The sequence below is a fragment of the Anomaloglossus baeobatrachus genome, chromosome 8 (assembly GCF_048569485.1).
Source record: "Anomaloglossus baeobatrachus isolate aAnoBae1 chromosome 8, aAnoBae1.hap1, whole genome shotgun sequence".
NCBI classification, from domain to species: domain Eukaryota; kingdom Metazoa; phylum Chordata; class Amphibia; order Anura; family Aromobatidae; genus Anomaloglossus; species Anomaloglossus baeobatrachus.
Genome location: NC_134360.1, coordinates 243,290,568 through 243,317,580, shown reverse-complemented (window position 1 = coordinate 243,317,580; position 27,013 = coordinate 243,290,568). Strand labels below are relative to the sequence as shown.

Sequence of the window (27,013 nt, the reverse complement as noted above, 5' to 3'; positions counted from 1 at the left end):
ATATCAGACTCTCACCTACCTTGTAAAGCTTCAAAAGGAACCTGAAGACCAACCTCTTGCACCAAGCCTGCAGTAACCCTCAATCCTCCATAGCGCCGCACAACCATCTCCACCTCTTGCACCAAGCCTACAACCTGCAGTAACCCTCAATCCTCCATAGCGCAGCATGACCATCTCCACCCTCACCTTCTGTATCCTCACCCATCCCTTGCAGACTGTGAGCCCTCACGGGCAGGGTCCTCTCTCCTCCTGTACCAGTCTGTGCCTTGTATTGTACTTGTCCCATGGAATTAATGGCGCTATAATAATAAACAATAACTAAATGTCATTTTATATATATACATATATATATCGTATATATATATATATATATATATATATATATATATATATATATGAAACATGCAGCTCCTTCACTTGCCTCCTGCTACAATGTTTAATAGGTGTCAAAAGTATCAACTTCACTTATAGATAAAATGGTAATATAACTTCAGGTGACTTGAAGCAAAAAAAACTTTTTTTTTCTCTCATCTCATTGTGACTAATTCTCCTTGAACAATGAGTTATGGAAAATATAAAACACTGGCTCTTCTCGCCACTTTCATGGAAAATCTTGTTCTCTTTTGCATTAAAAAGCTAATCATAATCATCTAATTCTTATAGTGTTTTTTTTTTCTTTGCATATTATTATTATTAAAGGTAAGATGAATCAGGTAAGTTATTAAAAATGCTCACAATGAGAATTTGCATGTTCTTTTATTGAGCTGCCTGCTTGAACTGAGAGTCTTAAAGCTAAATTGAATAGAGCCTCTTAGTGATATCAGCGGGAAAGAAGGCAGGGGGATTGTGGACAGAGATAGACATAATGGAAGACGTTGGGCACGTGGGACGTGAAATTTTCTTACAGAGAACCATTAGATTTTTTTTATTTGCTTTAAGAAGAACTTCTTACTCACTCATTCTATAGTAAAAAAAAAAAAATAAAAAAATCAATGACTGTTTAAGAATGATAACAAATAGGTGGAGAATCTCCATGTGCAGCCTGACAAATGGATGGTGGATCCACTGCCAAGGCTTTCAGGATAGCACAGCGTTCTCTATCAGCATGAAATTAATTTCTATATTTCACCCACAGTGTTTACTTCCACATGCTTTTATTTTGTGTGGCTAGCAGCTTTATGTTCCTATACTCCGCATTAAAGTGCAATAAGTATAATTTTATCAGCCATTTTGAAATGCAATCAATACACAAAGATCCCTGTGATGTCTGACTTGCTATGAAGCCAATGAATGGTGTGCCGGCCTGTACTGTACGCAAGAGATAAAACGGATAAAATCTCTACTTATTTGCATGCACGATGTGATTTACTTTGCCAAGATTTTAAAACGTTATTTCTCAATTAACACACAATTTCCCTTGGTTTAGAGTTTAAGCATTAATAAATATTTAATAAAGGTATTTTAGAGGCTAAAAAGGAAAAGAAAAAGATGGATAGAAAAAATAAATGGTGGTTCTTTCTCATACTTCTAGGCTTTGTTCACACATTCCACTGGGAATTTCAGGGCCCCTGACTGGCATAATTTTGGGGCCCCCTTGAGACTCCATCCCAGCTCCGCCTCCATCCCTGCTCTGCCTTCCATAGTCCCACGGCCAGTCTTGGAAAAACTCCATCTCTGCACCACATCCTAACCAATCGCACATTAAGGCTATGACCCCACATGCCCAAAAACCTTCAAATACGTATACAAGATGATCGAAATGTAGCTTATCCGACAATGCTGTATTTATGAATACCATACTTGGTGAGTACTGAGTACTGAGTTGAGGCTTGAGCAGGAGACGCAGTCAGGAGAATGAGGAATGAGTCAGCGCCGGATAGTGTCGCGCTGACTCTTTCCTCATTGCGGGGAGGGGGGGGCATCAGCCGCGGTTGCGAAAAAGGGGACGGTGGGTGCGTGTACAGGCTCCGTCACTCTGAGGGGCGCAGGCGACCCCTGCTGCGACCGCGGTAGTTAAGCGGCGCCCCTGGTTTGTAAGCCAATAAATGAAATGTGAAGGGGCCCCTCTTCTGTTGGGGCGCTGGACTAGAGTCCTGTTTGTCCCCCCCTGGTGGCGGTCCTGACTAGAAACTCCAAGTGCTCGGTTCAGTATGCTGTGCTTTTATCTGGTACATTGCCAGGGCTCACAATGGAAACCAGACACACCTTACTATAGTTGATGGGGTTCATCAGCCCTGGTGCTGCCATTGTGTGATAGGTCTGGAAAAGAATAAGAGAACGACACCAAATCAGAGAAGGCATCACTTATAAGGTATGTGGATGTAAATGATTATTTGTGATACTGACTGCAGCTCATCAATACTGTGCTTTCTGTATGGTGCGCAGTCTGATGATGGCTGTTAACATCAACTCCCCGTATATCTTTACCATTGTTAAGGACGTACTGAGAGTTGTAGATACAAGTGATACAATTGTTTATGGGGCTGATCTGACATTAGAATTCACTGTTGCACTAAGCGTTGCAATGTATTCATGTACTGATGGTGGTTCTGTTGACATACAGTACAGACCAAAAGTTTGGACACACCTTCTCATTCAAAGAGATTTCTTTATTTTCATGACTTTGAAAATTGCAGATTCACATTGAAGGCATTAGAACTATGAATTATCACATGTGGAATTAAATACTTAAAGTGTGAAACAACTGAAAATATGTCTTATATTCTAGGTTCTTCAAAGTAGCCACCTTTTGCTTTGATTACTGCGTTGCACACTCTTGGCATTCTCTTGATGAGCTTCAAGAGGTAATTACCGGAAATAGTTTTCATTTCACAGGTGTGCCTTGTCATGTTTAATAAGTGGGATTTCTTGCCTTATAAATGGGGTTGTGACCATCAGTTGTGTTGTGCAGAAGTCTGGTGGATACACAGCTGATAGTCCTTCTGAATAGACTGTTAGACTTTGTATTATGGCAAGAAAAACGTAGCTAAGTAAAGAAAAACAAATAGCCATCATTACTTTAAGAAATGAAGGTCAGTCAGTCCAAAAAATTGGGAAAACTTTGAAAGTGTCCCCAAGTGCAGTGGCAAAAACCATCAAACGCTACAAAGAAACTGGCTCACATGAGGACCGCCCAAGGAAAGGAAGACCAAGAGTCACCTCTGCTACGGAGGATAAGTTTATCCGAGTCACCAGCCTCAGAAATCGCAGGTTAACAGCAGCTCAGATTAGAGACCAGGTCAATGCCACACAGAGTTCTAGCAGCAGACACATCTCTTGAACAACTGTTAAGAGGAGACTTTGTGCAGCAGGCCTTCATGGTAAAATAGCTGCTAGGAAACCACTGCTAAGGACAGGCAACAAGCAGAAGAGACTTGTTTGGGCTAAAAAACACAAGGAATGGACATTAGAACAGTGGAAATCTGTGCTTTGGTCTGATGAGTCCAAATTTGAGATCTTTGGATCCAACCACCGTGTCTTTGTGTAACGCAGAAAAGTTGAACGGATGGACTCTACATGCCTGGTTCCCACCATGAAGCATGGAGGAGGAGATGTGATGGTGTGGGGGTGCTTTGCTGCTGACATTGTTGGGCATTTATTCAAAATTGAAGGCATACTGAACCAGCATGGTTACCACAGCATCTTGCAGTGGCATGCTATTCCGTCCTGTTTGCGTTTAGTTGGACCATCATTTATTTTTCAACAGGACAATTACTCCAAACACACCTCCAGGCTGTGTAAGGGCTATTTGAATAAGAAGGAGAGCGATGGGGTGCTATGCCAGATGACCTGGCCTCCACAGTCACCAGACCTGAACCCAATCGAGATGGTTTAGGGTGAGCTGGACCGCAGAGTGAAGGAAAAAGGGCCAACAAGTGCTAAGCATCTCTGGGAACTCCTTCAAGACTGTTGGAAGACCATTTCCGGTGACTACCTCTTGAAGCTCATCAAGTGAATGCGAAGAGTGTGCAAAGCACTAGTAAAAGCAAAAGGTGACTACCTTGAAGAACCTAGAATATAAGACATATTTTCAGTTAAGTATTTCATTTCACGTGTTAATTCATAGTTTTGATGCCTTCAATGTGAAGCTACAATTTTCAGAGACATGAAAATAAAGAAAACTGTTTGAATGAGAAGGTGTGTCCAAACTTTTGGTCTGTACTGTATATATATATATGTACTGATGATGGTTGTAATGCTGCATTTTTGTATTGAAGGTGATTCTGTTGCTGTATTCATGTATGGATGATGTTTCTGTTGCTAATTCTTGTACTAACTGTGGTTCTGGTGATTTAATGATGTATCGATTGTGCTTCTTATGATGAATTAATGTACTGATGTTGTTCTGCAGCTCTATTTATGTACTAATAGTGCTTCTCCAGATGGTTTCATGTATGGAAAGTTAATATATTAATGTACTGATGATGGCTCTAATGTCGTATTTCTGTACTGATGGTGGTTTTGGTGTATTCATGTATGGATGGTGTTTTCAGATGCTGAATCATGTACTGACTGTGGTTCTAGTGATGTATTCATGTATTAATGGTGGTTCTGGTGATGTATTCATGTATTGATAGTGCATCTGGTAATGTATTTTTGTACTGATGATTCTTCACATGATGTATTAATGTATGGTGGTTCTGTTGATAAATTAATGTATTGATGATGGCTGTAATGCTGTATTACTGTATCGATGGTGGTGCTGGTGCTGAAATTCTATATGGTCATTGGTTCTGATTCTGTACACATGTAGCAATGCATAACTTGTCAGATAATGTGATACATGGTTATGTTAACAACACTACTAGACTAAGACAGAAAAGGGCCCTTGTGCAAGAACAATCTATGGATCTTTAACAGTCTTAGAACTCATGAAAATGCACAATTCCACGTATTTTGAAAGTAGAAATGGGTCCCCTTAATTCTTGGACACCTGTGCGGCTGCATGGGTTGAATTGATATGTCCGCCCATGGTTAATAAGTGCAGTCTCACATGTTAAGGATTACTACTTCTGAACTGATGTTAGAAGCATTACTTATAAAATGAAGCACTGTAGAATGCAAATTTTAACAGTGTGTAATACAGTCTCTGTAAGGATTTGGCTCTGCTTGCGGATTCCTGCGATCACCACATGACCACTCATATGCAATTTTCATACTTACTGTCACAGTCCAACTAGCTTCTCTTTTTCCATGTCTCAATGAAGCAGGTTGCTGTAATTTATCACTAAACATTGAGAGAATCAGGAAGAGAAGCTAGTTGGCATGTGACTACGGTAAGTAAGCAAATTGCATATGAGCGGACAACTACTCAAACCGTTTATGCAATGTACAGGACAGGGACCCAAACTGAATTTTTTTGCCATGGGTACAATAAAAACTTGTTTCACCTCTGTCTTAACACTTTATTTGTGTAGCAAATAAAAAGCAAAAAATTTAAAATGTAGAATAAAACAACTAAATGCGTTTTGTTTGTTTTATTTTTATTTCTTCCTATAAAGACTTCATGAAAGTAAGGTATTAGGTTGTATGTACCCCAAAATAGTGCTACTGACTATCGTAATACAAGTCATGCTTATATAAATCAATTCCTTATATGGTAATGTAAAAAAATTATAAACAACAATATTATGGACCCCAATGCAACAATGAACAAAAAAAATTAAAGATGTATGGACCTCGCCATTGAAGGGTTAAAATGAAGATGAAAGGTTTTCTAAAAAGAGGTTTAATGTTCATCTATAGTGTGGTCAGAATTGAGAGTCCTCAGCGGTTGACACCTTTTAATGGCTAACAGAAAAGATAACACATAGAAAGCTTTTGAGACTGCTCAGGTCTCTTCATCAGGCGTAGTATAACACAATATATGAAGAGTCACATTTTTATACCATATTCAGATAATGTGTTATTCTCTTTATATGCCTTCGGGCGTACAACATAGACGAGGGTTATCCAATATTTTATCGGATAGCCCTCGTACCAGTATTATACTATGTGGCAGTGCAGAACAGCGCTTTATTTTCTCATGCTGAGCTGGCATAAGAAAAAAAAATTGCAGCATACTCAGCGGGACAGTGTATATCAGATGAGGTGCACCCATTCAAGTCTATGGGTGTGTGGAAAACATCGAAGTGAACTTGGATGTCATCCGAATGCAGTCAGATATATACACCGACACAGACTTTGGAGAAATTAAGCTTTCCATCTTCTCCTCACTTGTGCTCGGATCACAGTAAGTGACACTTGGCTCAAAATGATCAGAGTTTGAGCTGTGTCATGACCATAATCAATCCGATTCTCATGGAAGAGGGACTCATCGCTTGTGTGACCCTAGTCTAGTTAAGAGACCTTAGTGCTCTTAAAGGGACCTGTCAGGTGCAATATGCACCCAGAACAGTGAGCAGTTCTGGGTGCATATTGCTAATCCCTGCCTAACTGTCCCTGTATACACTAGCATAGATAAAGAGACCTTTAAAAAAAAGTATTTCTAAAGATCTTTTACCGTATGCTAATGAGTGTGGGGACTAGTCCCCTGGGTGTTACTTTCCTGGCCAGTCATCCCCATTAGCATGTTAGTACGCCCCTGTGGGTGTGCTAACATGCTTATGAATACGCAGAGTCACAGGATGATCTCACTCACCTCTCCGCCGCTCTCGTGTCCGATGCTGGATTTTGGCTCAGTGCGCCTGACCCCGGAGCTTGGGTCATACGCACTATGAAGCTGGGTGTACGTGTCCTGGCTTCAAACTGAGTAGTGCGCATGACCCAAACTCTAGGGTCATGCGCATTGAGAAGAAATCTAGCGTCGGGCAGCAGAGAGGTGAATGAGATCATCCTATGATGCTGCATATTCATTAGCATGTTAGCACGCCCACAGGGGTCTACTAACATGCTAATGAGGGCGACTGGCTGGGGAACTAACGCCCAGGGGACTAGTCCCCTCGCTCATTAGCATACGGTAAGAGATCTTTAGAAATACTTTTTCTAAAGATCTCTTTATGTATGCTAGTGTATACAGGGATGGTTAGGCAGGGATTAGCAATATGCACCCAGAACTGCTTGTTGTTCTGGGTGCATATTGGACCTGACAGGTTCCCTTTAAAAGCTTGCTATTTGTTAATATTCTGGTTGGCCATTAAAAGATATTACCCACAGAGGACTCTCGCTTTGTACCATGTTAGCCAGAAGTTACAAAATAGTCAAAAGATGTATTTTTTCTATACGGTGTATAAATAGTGTGATTCTGAAAAGTGCTACATTTAATGAAATTTAATTTAGCTTTAGTTAAAGTGTCACTGTAGAGAGAGATCAGTGACTAAACCTGCTAACATCTGTGCTTACAGCAATATCTGCGAGCATCGAGATCAAAGCAAAGCAACTCCGTACTTTGAGCAGTAGAAATGGATGTGAGCAGGTCTAGTCACTGATCTCTCTCTCAGAAGCTTCCTTATAACAAAAATAGTATATAGACTATCAATTATTATAGATTAGCCTATACCTATTTATACGGTGAGACTTAAACCTTTGTAATTTAAAATGTTCTTGACTTCTTTGCTTTACATGACTCATCCCATTACTGCATATAGGGACAATCCCAAACAAAGCAAAATTAAAGGCAAAATATTATTTACCATACATTACGCTTGAAAGTAGATTTGTCACCAAATTTCCAAAGTAGATTGCGTACAATATTTATTAGATCTCTGACTTAATGAGGCTTGTGTACCTACTTTGAAAATCCATGTCATAAAAGCTGTATAATAATTTCTGAAAGATTCCCTGCCTAATATTAAAATTAGTATTTTCTAGTTCAATCTATTAAAGTAAAGTGAGAATGAAAACAAAATGGAGCTTGTAAAATAAGCTATAGACTGTCATGCTAAGTACGGCTGTAGGAGGGAAAAAAGTGCAAATAGGGTCTTACCCGGTATGAGGTTAGAAAAGATAAGAAGAGTTACACTCACCTGGTGAGGTTGTGCCAGTCATAACCCCTTTCACAAGCTTGTGAGTGTTTAGTGGTTCAGCAGCAGCCCCATAGAGACATATAGTATATATAGGTGAAAAGAAAAACAGGTTTATCGCCGCGCTAAAAACCACAGATGCTATGTATTAAAACACTTCCTTTTTATTTCACAGTTCTACGCGTTTGAGAGACAACTCCATCTCCTTCCTCAGGAAAAAGAAATCATGCTTGCACAAATGGCAGACTAGACCTATATCTAGGCGTCCATGCTGCCACGTATGCATTTTGGACGTCATCAGCCCATATATGACTCAGAGACATGACTCATAGCCACATGGAGAAAAAACCCCATTTAGGCTATGTGCGCACGTGTGCGTATTACATGCAGTTACGCTGCGCTTTGTAGCGCAGCGTGACTGCATGCGTCCTGCGTCCCCTGCATAATCTATGGAGATTGTGCAGGAGCCGTGCGCACGTGGCGTCTTAGAGCGCAGCGCTTCGGCTGCTGCCCGAAGCGCGTGTTCTAAGAAATTACATTTCACTTCTTCTGTGCGCTTTGCCGGCAGCCCCTGCTCTGTCAATGGCAGGAGCTGCAGGCAAAGCGCACGTTCTCTGCCGGCACCATGCGCTTCAGAACGGAGCTTTTCAGCTGCGCTCTGAAGCGCACCTTTTAGGTGCCGTGCAGAGCGCACACGTGCGCACATAGCCTAACAAATCATCAGGAACCAAACGTTATTGAATACATAATACAAGAGAGGAAATGTCTAAGAATAAGTAAATGCCAAATGAATAAATAAATAAATGAACCGCATTTCTGAAACAAATTGTATACATTTTTTGTGTGTCAAAATGTGTAAAAACCAAAGGGCTCGGATGGTTTGCGAACTTCTCTAAGACCATTCAGGTGCATTTATACGAAGACTTGATTACACATAGGCGGCTTATATTTATCATCATCAGTCATTTAGGACAACATTGGATCATTCAGAGATCCTCGATGAACTTCTGAAGTGCATTTGCTGCACTTAAAGTAAAGGGGCCGAATAATATTGCACGCCTCACTTTTCAGTTATTTATTTTTTTTTTTTTAAAAAAAAGTCTAAAATAAGCAATAAATTTTGCTCAACTTCACAATTGTGTCCCACTTGTTGTTAATTCTTCACCATAACATTAAAATTTTTATCTTTATGTGTGAAGCCTGAAATGTGGGAAAAGGTTGAAAAATTCAAGGTAGCCGAATACTTTCGCAAGGCACTGTATTTATACGGTGACACTTAAACCTTTGTAATTTAAAATTGTCCTGACTTCTTTGCTTTACATGACAATCCCAAACAAAACAAAATTAAAGGCAAAATTATAATTTACCATACATTACGCTTGAAAGCAGATTTATCACCGAAATTCCAAAGTAAATTGCGTACAATATTTATTAGATCTCTGACTTAATGAGGCTTGTGTACTTACTTTGAAAATCCATGTCAGAATAGTTAAGGCCCTGTTACATGCAACGACGTATCTAACGATATATCGCCGGGGTCACAGATTCCATGACGCACATCCGGCCTCGTTAGTGACGTCCTTGCGTGTGACACCAACGAGCGACCGTTAACGATGGAAAATACTCACCTAATCGTCCATCGTTGACACGTCGTTCCTTTTCAAAAAATAGTTCTCTATAGGATCTCTATGGGGCAAGGGGCAGCAGCCATAGGGGGCGCGCTATATAGGAAAAGGGGTGGATGGAGGGGGATCTCTATGGAACAGGGTCAGCAGTCATAGGGGGCGCGCTGTATAGGAAAGGGGGTGCATGGAGGGGGATCTCTATGGGGCAGGGGGCAGCAGCCATAGGGGGCGCTCTATATAGGAAAGGGGGTGCATGGAGGGGGATCTCTATGGGGCAAGGGGAAGCAGCCATAGGGGGCGCGCTATATAGGAAAAGGGGTGCATGGAGGGGGATCTCTATGGAACAGGGTCAGCAGCCATAGGGGGCACGCTGTATAGGAAAGGGGGTGCATGGAGGAGGATCTCTATGGGGCAGCAGCCATAGGGGGCGCGCTGTATAGGAAAGGGAGTGCATGGAGGGGGATCTCTATGGGGCAGGGGCAGCAGCCATAGGGGGCACGCTGTATAGGAAAGGGGGTGCATTGAGGGGGATCTCTATGGGGTAGGGGCAGCAGCCATAGGGGGCGCTCTATATAGGAAAGGGGGTGCATGGAGGGGGATCTCTATGGGGCAGGGGCAGCAGCCATAGGGGGCGCTCTATATAGGAAAGGGGGTTCATGGAGGGGGATCTCTATGGGGCAGGGGCAGCAGCCATAGGGGGCGCTCTATACAGGAAAGGGGGTGCATGGAGGGGGAACTCTATGGGGCAGGGGCAGCAGCCATAGGGGGCGCTCTATATTGGAAAGGGGGTGCATGGAGGGGGATCTCTATGGGGCAGGGGCAGCAGCCATAGGGGGCGCTCTATATAGGAAAGAGGGTGCATGGAGGGGGATCTCTATGGGGCAAAGGCAGCAGCCATAGGGGGCGCTCTATATAGGAAAAGGGGTGCATGGAGGGGGATCTCTATGGAACAGGGTCAGCAACCATAGGGGGCGCGCTGTATAGGAAAGGGGGTGCATGGAGGGGGATCTCTATGAGCAGGGGCAGCAGCCATAGGGGGCGCTCTATATTGGAAAGGGGGTGCATGGAGGGGGATCTCTATGGGGCAGGGGCAGCAGCCATAGGGGGCGCTCTATATAGGAAAGAGGGTGCATGGAGGGGGATCTCTATGGGGCAAAGGCAGCAGCCATAGGGGGCGCTCTATATAGGAAAAGGGGTGCATGGAGGGGGATCTCTATGGAACAGGGTCAGCAACCATAGGGGGCGCGCTGTATAGGAAAGGGGGTGCATGGAGGGGGATCTCTATGAGACAGGGGCAGCAGCCATAGGGGGCGCTCTATATTGGAAAGGGGGTGCATGGAGGGGGATCTCTATGGGGCAGCAGCCATAGGGGGCGTGCTGTATTGGAAAGGGGGTGCATGGAGGGGGATCTCTATGGGGCACGGGCAGCAGCCATAGGGGGCACGCTGTATAGGAAAGGGGTGCATGGAGGGGGAGCTCTATGGGGCAGGGGGCAGTAGCAGAGGGAGTGCTCTGTATGATAAAGGGGGTGCATGTAGTTGGCTCTGTGTGGGCTCACAGCACAGGGTGTGATCTGTATGGGGCAGGGGGCAGCCTGCGGGGTGGAATCACTGTGGAAAAGGGGGCAGCATGGGGTGGGCTGGGCTCAGTATGGAAAAGGGGGCAGCGTGGGGTAGGCTCAGTATGGAAAAGGGGGCAGCGTGGGGTGGGCTCAGTATGGAGAAAGGGCAACATGGCTGAGTATGTAGAAGTCTAATGTGTGGGAGACAGTTCGAATAGTGGGCAGCATGTGGTCCAGACAGTTTGGCGATCATAGTTCATAAGTGAGGAGGGTATAGTGGGTGTAACTCATGAGGGGAGACGGTGTGGTATTATAAAGGGGCAGTGTGGAAGCCATGTACCATAATATAGACAGTGTGTGTGTGTGTGTGTGTGTGTGTGGGGGGGGGGGGGGGTCATTTTTTTGTGCAGGGATTAAAGTGAGGGACAGTTGTTTATTTTGGGGGCTTATTTAGGGAACAGCCTAGTTGATTATTTTTATAATGACATGTAATTTTAAAGGGCACTGTGTCGTGATGTGCTGCAGAAGAGCAGAGAAGATGGAGGTCTGCAGAGACGAGCTGTGGATGTGACGTCATCATGGCACCAGGACCTGTGAGGTACCGAGGTTTGAGGCTGAATAAATGCAGGTGATGGCTAAACACATTGCTAAATGCAGGTTTTAAGTGATCACTGATCAATATCCAGCAGATGGTCAATGGTTTAACAGCTTCTGAGCCTTTGACCGCACTTTCATGTGCACAGTACGATCTTTACCATGATCGTCCTGTGCACATAGAATAGCATTGTTCTTGGCAGCATGTGTTCACAGGACAATGTGCGGCCAAGAAAGATATTTAAAGGCGTCTGTCACCCCCCCAAATGCCAATTAAACTGTACAAACATTTTTTAGGGAACACAGCCCATATAAAAATCATGCCAGGTAGAAACAGTGTAACCTAACAAAAAAAATCTTCTAATTTATTTATTTATTTTGCAGTGAGGGGGCATTGTGCACTTTTGGAGTGGCCTATGCCATAAACAAAAGTGAATCTTTTATCAAATGTTAAGTTGAGCTGTATACACCTGGTGTGATTTCTGTATGGGTTGTATACACCTGGTATGATTTCTGTATGGGCTGTATACACCTGGTATGATTTCTATGTGAGCTGTATACACCTGGTATGATTTCTGTATGGGTTGTGTACACCTGGTATGATTTCTGTATGGGCTGTATACACCTGGTATGATTTCTGTATGGGCTGTATACACCTGGTATGATTTCTGTATGGGCTGTATACACCTGGTATGATTTCTGTATAGGCTGTATACACCTGGTGTGATTTCTGTATTCAGCTGTATACACCTGGTGTGATTTCTGTATGGGCTGTATACACCTGGTATGATTTCTGTGTGAGCTGTATACACCTGGTATGATTTCTGTATGGGTTGTATACACCTGGTATGATTTCTGTATGGGCTGTATACACCTGGTATGATTTCTGTATGGGCTGTATACACCTGGTATGATTTCTGTATGGGCTGTATACACCTGGTATGATTTCTATATGGGCTGTATACACCTGGTATGATTTCTGTATGGGTTGTATACACCTGATATGATTTCTGTATGGGCTTTATACACCTGGTATGATTTCTGTGAGCTGTATACACCTGGTGTCATCTCTGTATGGGCTGTATCCACCCGGTATGATTTCTGTATGGGCTGTATCCACCCGGTATGATTTCTGTATAGGCTGTATACATCTGGTATGATTTCTGTATTCAGCTGTATACACCTGGTGTGATTTCTGTATGGGCTGTATACACCTGGTATGATTTCTGTATACACCTGGTGTGATTTCTGTATGGGCTGTATACACCTGGTATGATTTCTGTATGGGCTGTATACACCTGGTGTGATTTCTGTATGGGCTGTATACATCTGGTATGATTTTTCTATGGGCGACGTTCCCTATTATGAATATTTGTGCTGGGTGATCGGCATTTTGTGAGTAACAGATATTTTACTCCTGCATCAGGTGATTGACAGTTTGTTGAGGTAGACCGATAATCCGCAGCAGTGTAAACACACCTTAAAAAGCGACTTAATGTTTCAGAAATTATTTTATATGTTTTGGGCTACTTTCACACATCAGTTTTCTGCATTCAGGCACAATCCTTTTTTTCCTGATCCAACGGATCCGGCAAAAAATGTAAAAGCCGTATCCACCGGATCCGTTATGCCGGATGCGTAAAAAACTGATCCGTTGGATCCGTTTTGCATTCGTTTTTGCATCCGTTTTGTCAGTTTTTATTGCTGGATCCGTTTTTTCAAAACATTGGAGCATGCTCAGTTTACAAAACGGATCCGGCGTCCATAGGCTTCCATTGTAAAACATGCCGTATCGCGCCGGATCCAGCGCGATGCGTTTTTTTTTTGCCGGACAAAAAAACGCTACAAGATACGCTGCCTCCGGCCGCCGCTTTAATTAATTTTGCCGCATCCGGAAAAAAGCGGATGCAACGCAAAGCCATCAGGCACAATCCGGTAACAATGCAAATCTATGGGGATAAAACGGATGCGGTACCGGATCCGTTTTACCCGTTTTTTTCTGGATTGTGCCTGATGGAAAAAACATGATGTGTGAAAGTAGCCTTAGGGTAATTAATTTTGAACAGATCTGAGGGGAACCCGGTCCCGAGTCCCCCACAATTGCTCCAAAGACCTATTAGGAAAGTGCAGGAGAGCAGACAGAGCAGCGCAGCTTCAGTAGAAAGTCAGAGTTCTGTCTCCTGAGCCATGCACTACACCTATGGGGGTCTCAGGACACATTACTGCACCAGTCTAAGAATTAATGGACCTTTTTGATGACCCTTCTTTTGAGAATCCTAGAGCATGGTGCATGCTGGGATACTCGAAAGAAGCGTTATCATGGGGCGGAGGCTTCAGTCACTGCCACAGCCTCTGCCCCTCCCTGAAATGAAGCGTCATCAAGGGACAGGATAGGAAATTATTAATGCAAGTATATTAAAAAAAAAATATATTTTGGCACTAAATAGATAGGGATTTAGAATGAAAATTACTTTGCCTTCGGACCAAACCTTTAAGTTACTCTTTAAATGTTTACTAGTGCAGCTACTAGCAACTAATCAGTACTGTGGTACCTAGTTTGATGATAGTTGGTAACAACAATTTCAATCATCTCCTTACCATTGTTAAGGTATACAAGTTTATATGATAGGGGCTAACCTGACATTGAAAGTGATCGCTGTATAACGGTGATGTGTCATGTATTGACGGTTGTTCTCAGGCTGTATTTCTGTACTGACAATTGTTCTGGTGATGCAGTCATGTACTGACAGTTGTTCTGCGGCTGTATTTCTGTACTGATGATTGTTCTGGTGATGTAGGCATGTACTGACTGTGGTTCTGGTGATGTATTTAGGTACTGATGGTAGTTCTTGTGAAGTTATGTACGAACGTAGGAGCGCAGCATGTAGCGTTTTTTGAGCGTCGGAATCCTTTTTTGTTTTTTTCTACTGCGCATGCTCAGCTCTTGTGTTTAATAATTGAAATCAATGTTTCTCTCTCTCGGCGGCCGAACGATCAGCTGATTGCCTGGCGACTGGATTTTGAGATCGATCAGCTGGCTTTTGAGAACGATCATCCGATCGCTCGGCTACTGTGAACAATCAGGTGATCGCCCAGCGGCTGGCCGTCGGGTGATCAGCTGATCGTTCACAATAGCCAGCCGCTGGTAAAACAGTAAAAAAAAACAAAAAACAACGGATTGTTGTTTTGCAGCATCAGTCACATCAGTTGTGCCACTATCTGCAACGCATCCGTTGCATAAGTCACACAACTGATTGTGATGGATGCAAAACAACGCAAGTGTGAAAACAGCCTTACCAGTAGGGGGCGTTACAACTTAAAGTGCCTAGGGCAGCATGAATGCCAAATACGGCCCTGATTGTAATATTACATATTTTTTCTTATTACACATAAACCACTAAAAGTTATGCTAAAGGTATGATTTTTGTAGGAGTCAGGTCCCTTGAAAGAGGATTAGTTAGCAATTTTAGGGGTGACAGATTCCCTTTAAGAAGTGAATTTTCACTTGATGTCAGGAACAATGTAATGTTTCAAGGTGGCAAATTCCACAGAATGGTTGCAACATAGGAGATGTAGCGATATGACCAATAAAATGTTACAAATGAAAAAACTTACAGACCGCCTTTACATGTATCAAATGCTCTGTTCACACAAAGATGAACAGCGTCTTTGATATTGCAGCCTATGCTGTTCTTGGGATTTCATTCTGATTCCCATTTGTAAACAGTGTGAACGTGGCCTTACTTGTATAAAAACCATCAATTATCTCTATGATATTTGTGTATATGTGGTGACGTGCCCAGAAAACCAAATTAAGTGAAGTAGAAGGCATTTATTTGGTTGCATGTAAGAATTTTTCTCTTGTAATTGTGAAATTTAAGATGTGTAATTTGTGTAAATAAATCATTGCAATTCCTGCCATTGAATAGGACAATTTAATTCCAGGTGTCCTTCCATAATCAATACAGTCACATTGGAAAAGATCAGGTCTATTGAGATTATTAACTAATGACAACAAATTGCTACACCTGCTATAAGTGCTGGAAAATAATGACCTAATCCCATAGAGAGTAACAAACACATTGGCTTTCAGACTTGTTAACATGTCATTTGTCAGTGTCTATAAACCTGGATGAGGTTTCACTACCCAAATGAAAAGTTTTTATGTGTCTGCTTTATTAAATGTCATACATAAAAAACATACATTATTGTATAAACCAAATAGTAAAACAAATATATCAAGCCACTTTTGTACTATGAAAAAATGTCAACTAGTGTGATAAATGGAAACAATGATTTAAAGTAAGTTTTCAGAATTATCTTTCCTATGTGTACAGGAATAACACAAATGTATTTCTTGTATTCTGCATTTTCACCCATTTTCCCCTTTACAAGCTCTATTTATTAATTTGCAATTGACTGAGCTGGTGGGAGACTAGTTGCTATACTGTCTCCATAGCATACAGAAGGGTAGTCCTGCTTTTTATTCCTTAAAGTTCCTCTCCAGCGTTCAAAAGTTTGGACACACCTTATCTCTAGAACAACTATTAAGAGGAGACTTTGTGCAGCAGCCTTCATGGTAAAATAGCTACTAGGAAACCACTGCTAAGGACAGACAACAAGCAGAAGAGATTTGTTTGGGCTAAAGAACACAAGGAATGGACATTAGACCAGTGGAAATCTGTGCTTTGGTCTGAGGAGTCCAAATTTGAGATCTTTGGATCCAACCACCGTGTCTTTGTAGAAAAGGTGAACGGATGGACTCTACATGCCTGGTTCCCACCGTGAAGCATGGAGGAGGAGGTGTGATGCTGTGGGGGTGCTTTGCTGCTGACACTGTTGGGGATTTATTCAAAATTGAAGGCATACAGAACCAGCATGGCTACCACAGCATCTTGCAGCGGTGTGCTATTCCATCCGGTTTGCGTTTAGTTGGACCATAATTTATTTTTCAACAGGACATTGACCCCAAACACACCTCCAGGCTGTGTAAGGGCTATTTGACTAAGAAGGAGAGTGATGGGATGCTACGCCAGATGACCTGGTCTCCACAGTCACCAGACCTGAACCCAATCGAGATGGTTTGGGGTGAGCTGGACCGCAGAGTGAAGGCAAATGGGCCAACAAGTGCTAAGCATCTCTGGGAACTCCTTCAAGACTATTGGAAAACCAATTTCCGGTGACAACCTCTTGAAGCTCATCAAGAGAATGCCAAGAGTGTGCAAAGCAGTAATCAAAGCAAAAGGTGGCTACTTTGAAGAACCTAGAATATAAGACATATTTTCAGTTGTTTCACACTTTAAGTATTTCAATCCACATGTTTTAATTCATAGTTTTGATGCCTTCAATGTGAATCTACAATTTTTAGAGTCATGAAAATAAAAAAAACTCTTTGAATGAGGAGGTGTGTCCAAACTTTCGGTCTGTACTGTATGTCTATGTAGCTGACACACTTCCCTCCAGGAGAGCCGCCGGCCGGTCTGGGCAGTGCGATGCTATCTTCCACCACCGATTGTGTCCCCAGTCTTAGCGTATAATTGGAGGTGTAACTCGACACCTCAATATTCTGGCTGTATTAGTTTGGCTGTTGTTTGGTGGATGATAAATTCAGAAGGTAGTGGAATGATGAAAAGTGGCTCATCAGTGGAGAAAAGCAGACTATTCTGATAACAAATAACTTATTTTTTTTACAATTTTTTTGTACTAATGATTTAGTATTACTTACAGCAAGATGGGCTGCAGTGTGTACATCGAACGATTTAGGCAAAGTTTCTTGAAAGTACAGTACCCTTTTTAAAGCCGTAGACAACTTAAATTGATATACTCAGTTAAAGAGTATTTTTAGCTGACAAAAATCGACCTGGATTTACAAAAGAAAAAAATCACTGTCCTATTAAAAATAAACTAACAAGGAGTGTAAGGATAAAGAATCTCAAGCTCCAGCTCATTGGTAAACTGATACAGCAATCAAGCATTGCCTAAGGTTCCAAAAGATTAGGCGGCCCCGCAGCCAAACATCATTATTGGAGTTGGAACTCAGATTTTCTTATACAAAGTTCTAAAATCAAACAGGGTAAAAAGATAGAATTTTAATTGCCGAAAGCAGTCACTAGGAGGAGAACAATGAACACAGATTTGTACAGTTCTCATTGAGTTAAAAGAAAAAAGAAAGACCAGTGACCTTTATTGCCTGGGACCAAAAATGACTCATTATGATTCTGGTAGAGTTAAAGGGGTTGTCCAGGTTTGTGATGAAAGTCTCTCAATGTGATGAAAATCACTCTATGCCACTGCAGACTTCTGAATCCTCACAGTGTGTGCACAATGCACTGTCAGGATTCAATAATCCTGGCAATGTGCTATGTACGGTATACTTCCAGCCACATTATGTGGTCTCACTCAATAAAAGTGAATTTCCAGACATGTGAATGAGGTTTTGACATATACTGTAAAGTGCTGTGGATTTATACATTACCTTACTTATCCTGTACTGATCCTGAGCTACAACCTATATTATACTCCACTCGCTATTCTGCTGGTGCAGTCACTGTGTACATACACTACATTGCTTATCCTGTTCAGATCTCGAGTCACATCCTGTATTAAACTCCAGAGCTGCACTCACTATTCTGCTTGTACAGTCACTATGTACATGCATTACCATAATTATCTTGTACTAATCCTGAATTACATCCTGTATTATCCTGCAGAGCTGCACTCACTATTCTGCTGGTGGAGTCACTGTCTACATAAAGTACATTACTTATCCTAAATTACATTCTGTATTATACTCCAGTGCTGCACTCACTTTTCTGCTGAAGATGTCACTTTGTGCTTACATTACATACTATATCTTAACTTGTAAAGATTATGAATTACATTCTGTATTATACTCCAAATCTGAATTCAAAAATCTGCTTTTTGCTACTGGAATTAGTAAACACGCACATTGCCAAATCCCTTAGGCTACATTCCCACTATCAGTATCTGATGAGTTTTTGATGCTGCAGAATTTCTGCACCCTTTCCGCACCTTAGTTTACTTGCCTTTTTTATTGAGTTGTTGTGTATTTTTTGTGTTTTTTACTCTGTTTTTTTTGTCTCTGTTTGGGGTGTCACCGTATAAATAAAGCTGTTTGAAACTTCCTGATATTGACATTGTTAGGTGTGAATTACATGTGTTTAAATGCACCAAAAACGTATGTGAATTTTTACCTGTGGATTTTCCATATCTAATGCAAGTCTATTGGGAAATTCGCACAGAAAATTCAGTGTACCCACAAGAGAAATTCACATGGTGTGGCTTGGTAAAAAGCACCACAGCTGTGGCTACACAGTGTAAAAAAGAAACACACTGGGCAGGAGATTTCTATTAATCCCATCCCCTTTGCTTGTACTGTACTATGCAGCATCAAAAATGCAAGTAAAACTCATTGTGGGCATGTACCGTAATGGCTCTGCCTATTGGCAAAATAACTTTACAAATAATCACTTTTTTTCACATTGTTCTCTAACTTAGCACGTATACTATATATACTATACTACAGCACAAAATGTGTCGCTAAGGGTCTTTGAATAAAATAATACAAGAAACTATATGGCTGCACGCCACAAAAATGTACAACATATTTATTAAACATGGGGTCCGATCCATCAAAGTCTTCACACATAAGACACTTAGAAAAGTTGCAAAATATTAGCACAATGTTAAGTTGTGCCAAAAAATTGCCACTTTTGTCAATTTCACACCAGCTACTGTCATCTACGCCAAAAAGGATGAGCTGTGGTGGGCGGTGCGACGCCTGCTCGTCTAATTCATTGTGAGGTGCTTCACGTCACAAAGCTCACTCCAGTGTCAAGAATAAGATTTGTGGCGAGGCGCACAACACTTTAAAGATGCGTCTGATTCATTAAGAGGTTCCAACAAATCTCATCAAGAATGGTGTGAACAGCGATGGTCTTGATGAATCAGATCATGCTGATTTTACGTTTTCAATTCTACATTACTTCTTGTCCTGCCTGCTATCATAGTAATAAAAAAACAAATTCTGATATTAAAAGAAACAAAAATGCGCACTAAAGGCAGCGTCACATGGTACGATCTATTGTGCGATCGCACGAGCGATCTTACCTGCCCCCGTCGTTTGTGCGTCACGGGCAATTAGTTGCCGTGGCGCACAAAGTCGTTAACCCCCCGTCACACGCACTTACCTCCCGGACGACGTCGCTGTGGGCGGCGAACATCCTCTTCCTGAAGGGGGGGGGACGTTCGGCGTCACAGCGACGTCACACAGCGGCCGGCCAATAGAAGCGGAGGGGCGGAGATGAGCGGGACGTAACATCCCGCCCACCTCCTTCCTTCCGCATTGCCGGCGGGACGCAGGTAAGCTGTGTTCGTTGTTCCCGGGGTGTCACACGTAGCGATGTGTGCTACCTCGGGAACGATGAACAAAAGGAGCACAGAAGGAGGACCGACATTCTGAAAATGAACGACGTGTCAACGAGCAACGATAAGGTGAGTATCTTTGCTCGTTCACAGTCGTTAGGAGCTGTCACATGCTACAACATCTCTAACGATGCAGGATGTGCGTCACAAATTCCGTGACCCCGCCGACATATCGCCCGATATATCGTAGCGTGTGACGGGGCCTTGAGAGTATACCATAAGTAAGAGATAAGAGATATTAATATGGTAAATTGATCAGTGGGGTGACCCCTACAACATTCATCATAAATGTAGTCACCAGTTGCACAAACATCTTAGGCTAAGTTCACATTTCCGCTAAAATGTATCAGTCACAATCCGCTGCTCTTGTAAACAACGGAATCCGTTTAGCGGATTCCGTTGCTCCCATAGACTTGTATGAGCAGCGGATTGTGACTGATGATGCTGCGTTGCACCCTCCGCCCGACTGATCAGTCGTGGAACGACTGACCGCCGGGCGGGAGGAACGCAGCATGTAAAGTTTTTTGAGCAGCGCGATCCTTCGGATTTCGATGCGCATGCTCTCTGGCTCCCTGCACACGTCACCAGCTTTGGTTGGTTACCCGATATTTACCCTGGTTACGGTGCAAGGAGCCAGCGCTAAGCGGTGTAGGCCCGTAACCAAGGTAAATATCGGGTAGCCAAGGTAAACATTGGGTGCTTTGCTACCCGATATTTAGTCTGGTTACGTGTGCAGGGAGGCCGACACTTCCCCGCTCGGCCCCGCCCCCTCCCGCACTCCGCACATGTGTGTACACACACACACACACACACACACACACACACCTGTCCCCAGCCATGCAGACAAGCACTGCCACTGACACCCTCGTCTGGCCACGCCCCCTGCTCGGCTCCGCCCCCTCCCGCACTCCGCATGTGTGCACACACACACACACTCACACATACACTCACCTGTCCCCAGCCATGCAGACCGCAGCACTGCCACTGACATCCTCAGCGCCTGGCCCCGCCCCCCTGCTCGGCTCCGCCCCCTCCCGCATTCAGCATGTGTATACACACACACACACACACACACTCACACACTCTCACACACTCACACACACACACACACACTCACCTGTCCTGCAGTCCCTGCGGCACTGACGTCCTCAGTGCCACGGCCCCGCTCGGCTCCCCCCCCGAACTCCGCCCCCCGCACACAACGGAATCCGACAAAGAATTCTGTTCTTTGTCATCCATTGTACAGCGTTGAACAGCGCATCAGTCACATGCGTCAAGCGACGCATGTGACTGATACAAAACAACGGAAATGTGAACTTAGCCTTAAAGAAATCCAAGATCCTTGTGCAGGTAAAGAGCCTGATGCCGTAAATACAAGGACAGCTCCATTTACTGAGCTATTCCTTCTGTATCATGAAGTGCAGCAATTGGCGGCACTAGTTTGCATTAGAAAGCATTTAATGTTGCAATAAGCTACCGATTATTGCCCGTTAAATCAAACTATGCCTCAAAGAAACAACATCCCAATGTTATACCCTCTTTATTTAAAATGATTATTTCTAAACATAGGGCAGCACAACGTTTAAAGAATACACTTTTTTCATTTAAACACAAAGGTTAGCAGATTTTAGCTTAAGGGATTGTATAAGTCTTGGTGAAGGGGCGAAATTTACAATGGAGGGAAAATAAAGAAGACGAAAACGTGTAACACAATCTCATTTGCAAAGGAAATCAATGCATCTCCCATTTACTGATCCATGTTTTGCACTATGTATTTGACTAGGGTATGGCTTTACTGACAGTAGATAATGAATTTGTAATAGGATGACCAGTGCCCTACTGCCCCCACTTCCCTGTGGTGATTGTTGGAATGACACTATATTGTATTTGTATTTACTGCCTTGTATTAATGTATATTTTTCCTCCTGTAATATGGCCGGCGGAGGTCATGGGTCCGGGGTCCCTCAGAGAGAAGGGATGGACTGGGAGATGACAGGGCAGTGAAGGTTAAGTGAAAGGGTGGCTCACCAGCACAGGAAAAGTTATAGGGGAAGCAATGTCCTGGTTCAGTCAGATAGGGAGACGCTGTGTTAGTGTAAAGAACAAGAAAGAAGTCCTGAAGGGACAGGAGAAGCAGAGTGGAGCATAAAGGGTGGAGGTGGTAGTGATAAAGTAAAGACATGTCAGCGAAGTAAAGGAAGCCCAGACCTTTGCAAGTTCCCTGACCTTTACTAAAGGAACAGAGACCGGACAGAAATCCATGTACAAGGCGTCCTTCATATTGTATTATGCAGCTCCCATACAGTTTAATGCACCCTCATAGGCCTCTGGCCATCATGTACTCAGTGATTAAAAAAAATAAATAAACAAGTCCTCACCTCTCCTCGTTCCCCCACTGCTCTGGTCAGAGCGTCCTCCCGTCCTGCGCTCTGAAGTCTCAGCAACACAGCAGTTGCGCAGTAGTGACGTTACTGTGCTCTGCTGCACCGAGATCTGGAGCACAGGCACAGGGGGAGAATGATGAAGGATGGAGCGGTGCGCACCGCTCGATTATTCATCACTACATTGTGCGATGATGGGTGATGGCCCGATGCCGTTGCTGGTAACGGGCCCCCCTGACTCACGGGCCACATAGCAGCCGTGTGGTCTGCCACTGAGAGGAGCCGGCTGCTTCTCTGCAGGGCGGGTGCCAGGCCCCTAACCCTGCCGGGCGTGGCCGCAGTTGTGATCTCTGCGACCGCAATTTTAACGCTCCTGCCCCTGACAGTCCATCTTCTCAAAATGAATCTAGGCACAAAAAATGGAAAATCCTAATAAAAGTTACAAACTGTATTATGATTATTTCACGGCAAGAGGAGGTGGAGCGGGGAGGCTCTTTTTGGTGTTCTGTGAATCTCTGTCAAGCGCTAGCTAACCCCTCAGACATCGCATAAGACTTAGCACAGATTTCTCTGTGGCGTTTCTTTAACTACTTCTGGACCACCCATAAACATCAAACATCTTAGCGGTCCACACTTATGCCTGCACTGACGTTCTAACACATCAGTGCAGTGTAAACCACTAGCACAAGATCATGCAGCTGTGGAGGTGTAGCTGGCTGTCACACACAGCCAGACTCCCCACAGAGAAGATAAAACATGTTTAATTACCAGGTTGCCTTCTCCATCTCTGTATACACAGCAGTGAACCAGCTCATATCTATATAGTTTAGGTCAGGGCCGGCTCCAGGTTTTTGTGGGCCCTGGGCGAAAGAGTCTCAGTGGGCCCCATCCACACATAGACATGCACAGATACATACACATACAGGCACACGTACACATACTTATTTAAAGAGAAATTCACAAAAACACAGACATAAATCTAGACACAGTCATATACACTGCCATACATAGATACATATCATACATACACACACACATTATTTTTATATATTTATCCTGTATATATATTTCTAATATTGGGAAGCCGGCAACAGCCTCATTCACCTCCCGGCTTGTCTAACAGACATGGCCGCACATAGAGCACACTAACACTGCTGTATATACATCACAAGAGAGGTCTGGGGTGGGGGGGGACATACAGCACCTGGGTGGAGGGGACATACAACTCTGGGGGTATAGTAGTATGCAGCCCCCATATTGTGTTATGAAGGCCCCATTGTCCTCCATATAGTATTATGTAGCCCCCATATGCACTATGCAGCCCCCATATAGCACAATGCAGACCCAGATAGCATTAGGCACCTTCATGTAGTATACAGCACACATATAGCACAATGCAGACCCAGATAGCAATAGGCACCCTCATGTAGTACACAGCCCCTAAATACCACAGAGCAGAGCCAGATAGCATTAGGCACCCTCATGTAGTACACATCACCTATATAACACAGTGCAGAGCCAGATAGCATTAGGTATCCTCATGTAGTACACAGACCTGTATAGTACAGTGCAGACCCAGACAGCACAGTGGAGAGCCAGATAGCATTAGGCACCCTCATGTAGCATACAGCTTGTATATAGCATAGCCTGTATATAGCACAGTGCAGAGCCAGATAGCAGTAGGCACCCTCATGTAGAATACAGTGATTAATACTCAGTGGCGTAACTAGAGTTTGATGGGCCCTGGTGCAAAATTTGGATCGGGGCCCCCCTCCACGTACACCGACACTTAGGGTGCGGGATAATGACACTGACACTCGGGGTACAGGATAATGATGCTGACACTTGGCTCTTACCCTCAGCACCCAGGTTTCCCATGATCTGAAATCCCTCTATCAGTACCCAGCTTTCCCATGTTCTGATATCCATCTTTCCCTCAGCACCCAGCTTTCCCATAACAGAGTAAAGCTGGGTGCTGAGAGATGTATAGCAGAGCATGGGAAAGCTGGGTGCTGAGGGAAAGAGCCTTTTTCCCTCAGCACAAAACATTCCCATCCCATACTTGTATCTTTGTCCTCCTTGTATATAGATCTCCAAATACTATAATGGCCCCCACATAGCCTTCCGTATAATATAAAGGGTCCCACATAACCCGTCATATATTATAATGCACCCCCATAGTTCTCCATGTATTATAATTCACCCCATAGTACTCCATATATTATACTGCACCACAGTCCTCCATGTTTTATAACGCACACCCATGTGTGACCATGTGTCAGGTAGCCTCCATATTCCTCCATTTATTATAATGTAGCCCCCATAGTGCTATATGTATTATAATGTAGCGCCATAAATCATCATTTTGTATTATGCAGCCCCATACTCCTCCATGTATAATGCACCCCTAGTCCATGTATAAGGTGTCCTTCATGTTTATTATGCAGTCCCATAGACCTCCATGTATCATGGAGCCAGGCCCCTCCAGGCCTCCATGTGTCATGCAGCCAGCAAAATAAAAAACAAGTACCTCTCTTCTCCTTCCAACCCTGCGACTGCGGTAGTTACGCCCCTGCCCCCATATGTCACACACCCTGCACCCCCATATCACACACACTACACCCCCATATCTCACACACCCTGCTTCCCATACAGCCTGCACCCCCATATCTCACACACTACACCCCCATATCACACACACTACACCCCCATATCTCACACCCTGCTTCCCATACAGCCTGCACCCCCCATATCCCACACACACACACTGCTCCCCATACAGCCTGCACCCCCCATATCCCACACACACTGCTTCCCATACAGCCTGCACCCCCCATATCACATACACACTACACCCCCATATCTCACACACCCTGCTTCCCATACAGCCTGCACCCCCATATCCCACACACTACACCCCCATATCACACACACTACACCCCCATATCTCACACCCTGCTTCCCATACAGCCTGCACCCCCCATATCCCACACACACACACTGCTCCCCATACAGCCTGCACACCCCATATCCCACACACACTGCTTCCCATACAGCCTGCACCCCCCATATCACATACACACTACACCCCCATATCTCTCACACCCTGCTTCCCATACAGCCTGCACCCCCCAGATCTCACACACTACACCCCCATATGTCACATACCCTGCTCCCCATACAGCCTGCACCCCCCATATCACACACAATACACCCCCATATCACACACACCCTGCCCACATATCTCACCCTGCCTGTACCCCAACTTACCCCTCTCAAATACTCTGCACCCCTTCACATGCTTCTGTCACAGTCTGCAGCCCTCATATGCCCCTCACCCTGCAGCCCCCCTCACCCTCATGTCCCCTCTTTTCTTATTACCAGTCATCATGTGTCCAAATCGCCTTCAGTATCTTGCTTTCTGCCGGCCTCCTGTGTCTCCTCCCACACAGTCACATGGGCGTGACGTCATCGCAGGTCCTGCAGGATGGAGATTCCGTCTGCTGTGCAGGTCAGGACTAGCACTCCTGCAGCTCAGACACGGCTGGTGGCCTCTCCAGGTCAGGGGCCCCTCTACTGACACTGGGCTCCGCTGACTCACAGGCCGACCACTACACAGCAGCACTACACATAGACGCAGAGCGGCTGCCGGGCCCCTATGTGTACTAGTGCCGCTGTGTAGTGGCCGGCCTGTGAGTCGGGGGAGCCCAGTGTCAGTAGAGGGGCGGCTCACTTCTCGTTCGCCCGCTGATCCGGTCTCCTCGGCGCGTCGTCCATTGCTGTCGCTCGCTGACCTCTCAGCAGGCGCGCAGTGATGACGTCACCGCGGTCCTCTGCAGAGCTGTCAGAAGAACGCCGACAGTCACAGCGGGGAGAATGATGACTCTCTCATCATTGCTCTCAATTGTATCGGCACCTGCGATGCCGATGCAATTGAAAGCTCGATCCTCGGCGGGGGGCGGTGACAGCGCGGCCACCGGCCCCCCCTGAGTAGCGGTGCGCCACTCCTGCCACCGCGAGTGGGCCCCCCCAGCAGCTCAGGGCCCCGGCATTTGACCGGGTTTGCCGGGTGCTGGCGCCGACCCTGGTTTAGGTAGTACTGATGGCATTTGAATGTGATCATTAGGTGTAAGAACAGAGCTGTTTGGTATTAGGTATTGGTATACAGCACTGCTATACAACCAGGAAACTGAAATTTCCCTGTAACTGGGGCTAACATACCAACCACAGCTAAAGGAAAAAACAGCAAAAAAATGTATTGATACGTTAAAAGACCCCTCTTTTAAGACATTGGGCTGCATCCTGACTTATTCTAGACCACATATTGGATCTTTATCCTTCAGATTTATCTCTCTTGGAATCATGCAAGTATAAACATATCATTTTGGTTAACCCCTATATTTAGGGTAAGCCCTTTATTTTTGTCAGTTGTTTTATCCTATTGAA

General features: G+C 44.2%; 1 protein-coding gene across 4 annotated transcripts in view; it reads right to left on the bottom strand.

Annotated features, from left to right (window-relative positions):
* Positions 1 to 27,013, bottom strand: part of PTPRF (protein tyrosine phosphatase receptor type F) — a 1,173,234-nt gene that overhangs the window by 882,589 nt on the left and 263,632 nt on the right. The window lies entirely within an intron of this gene.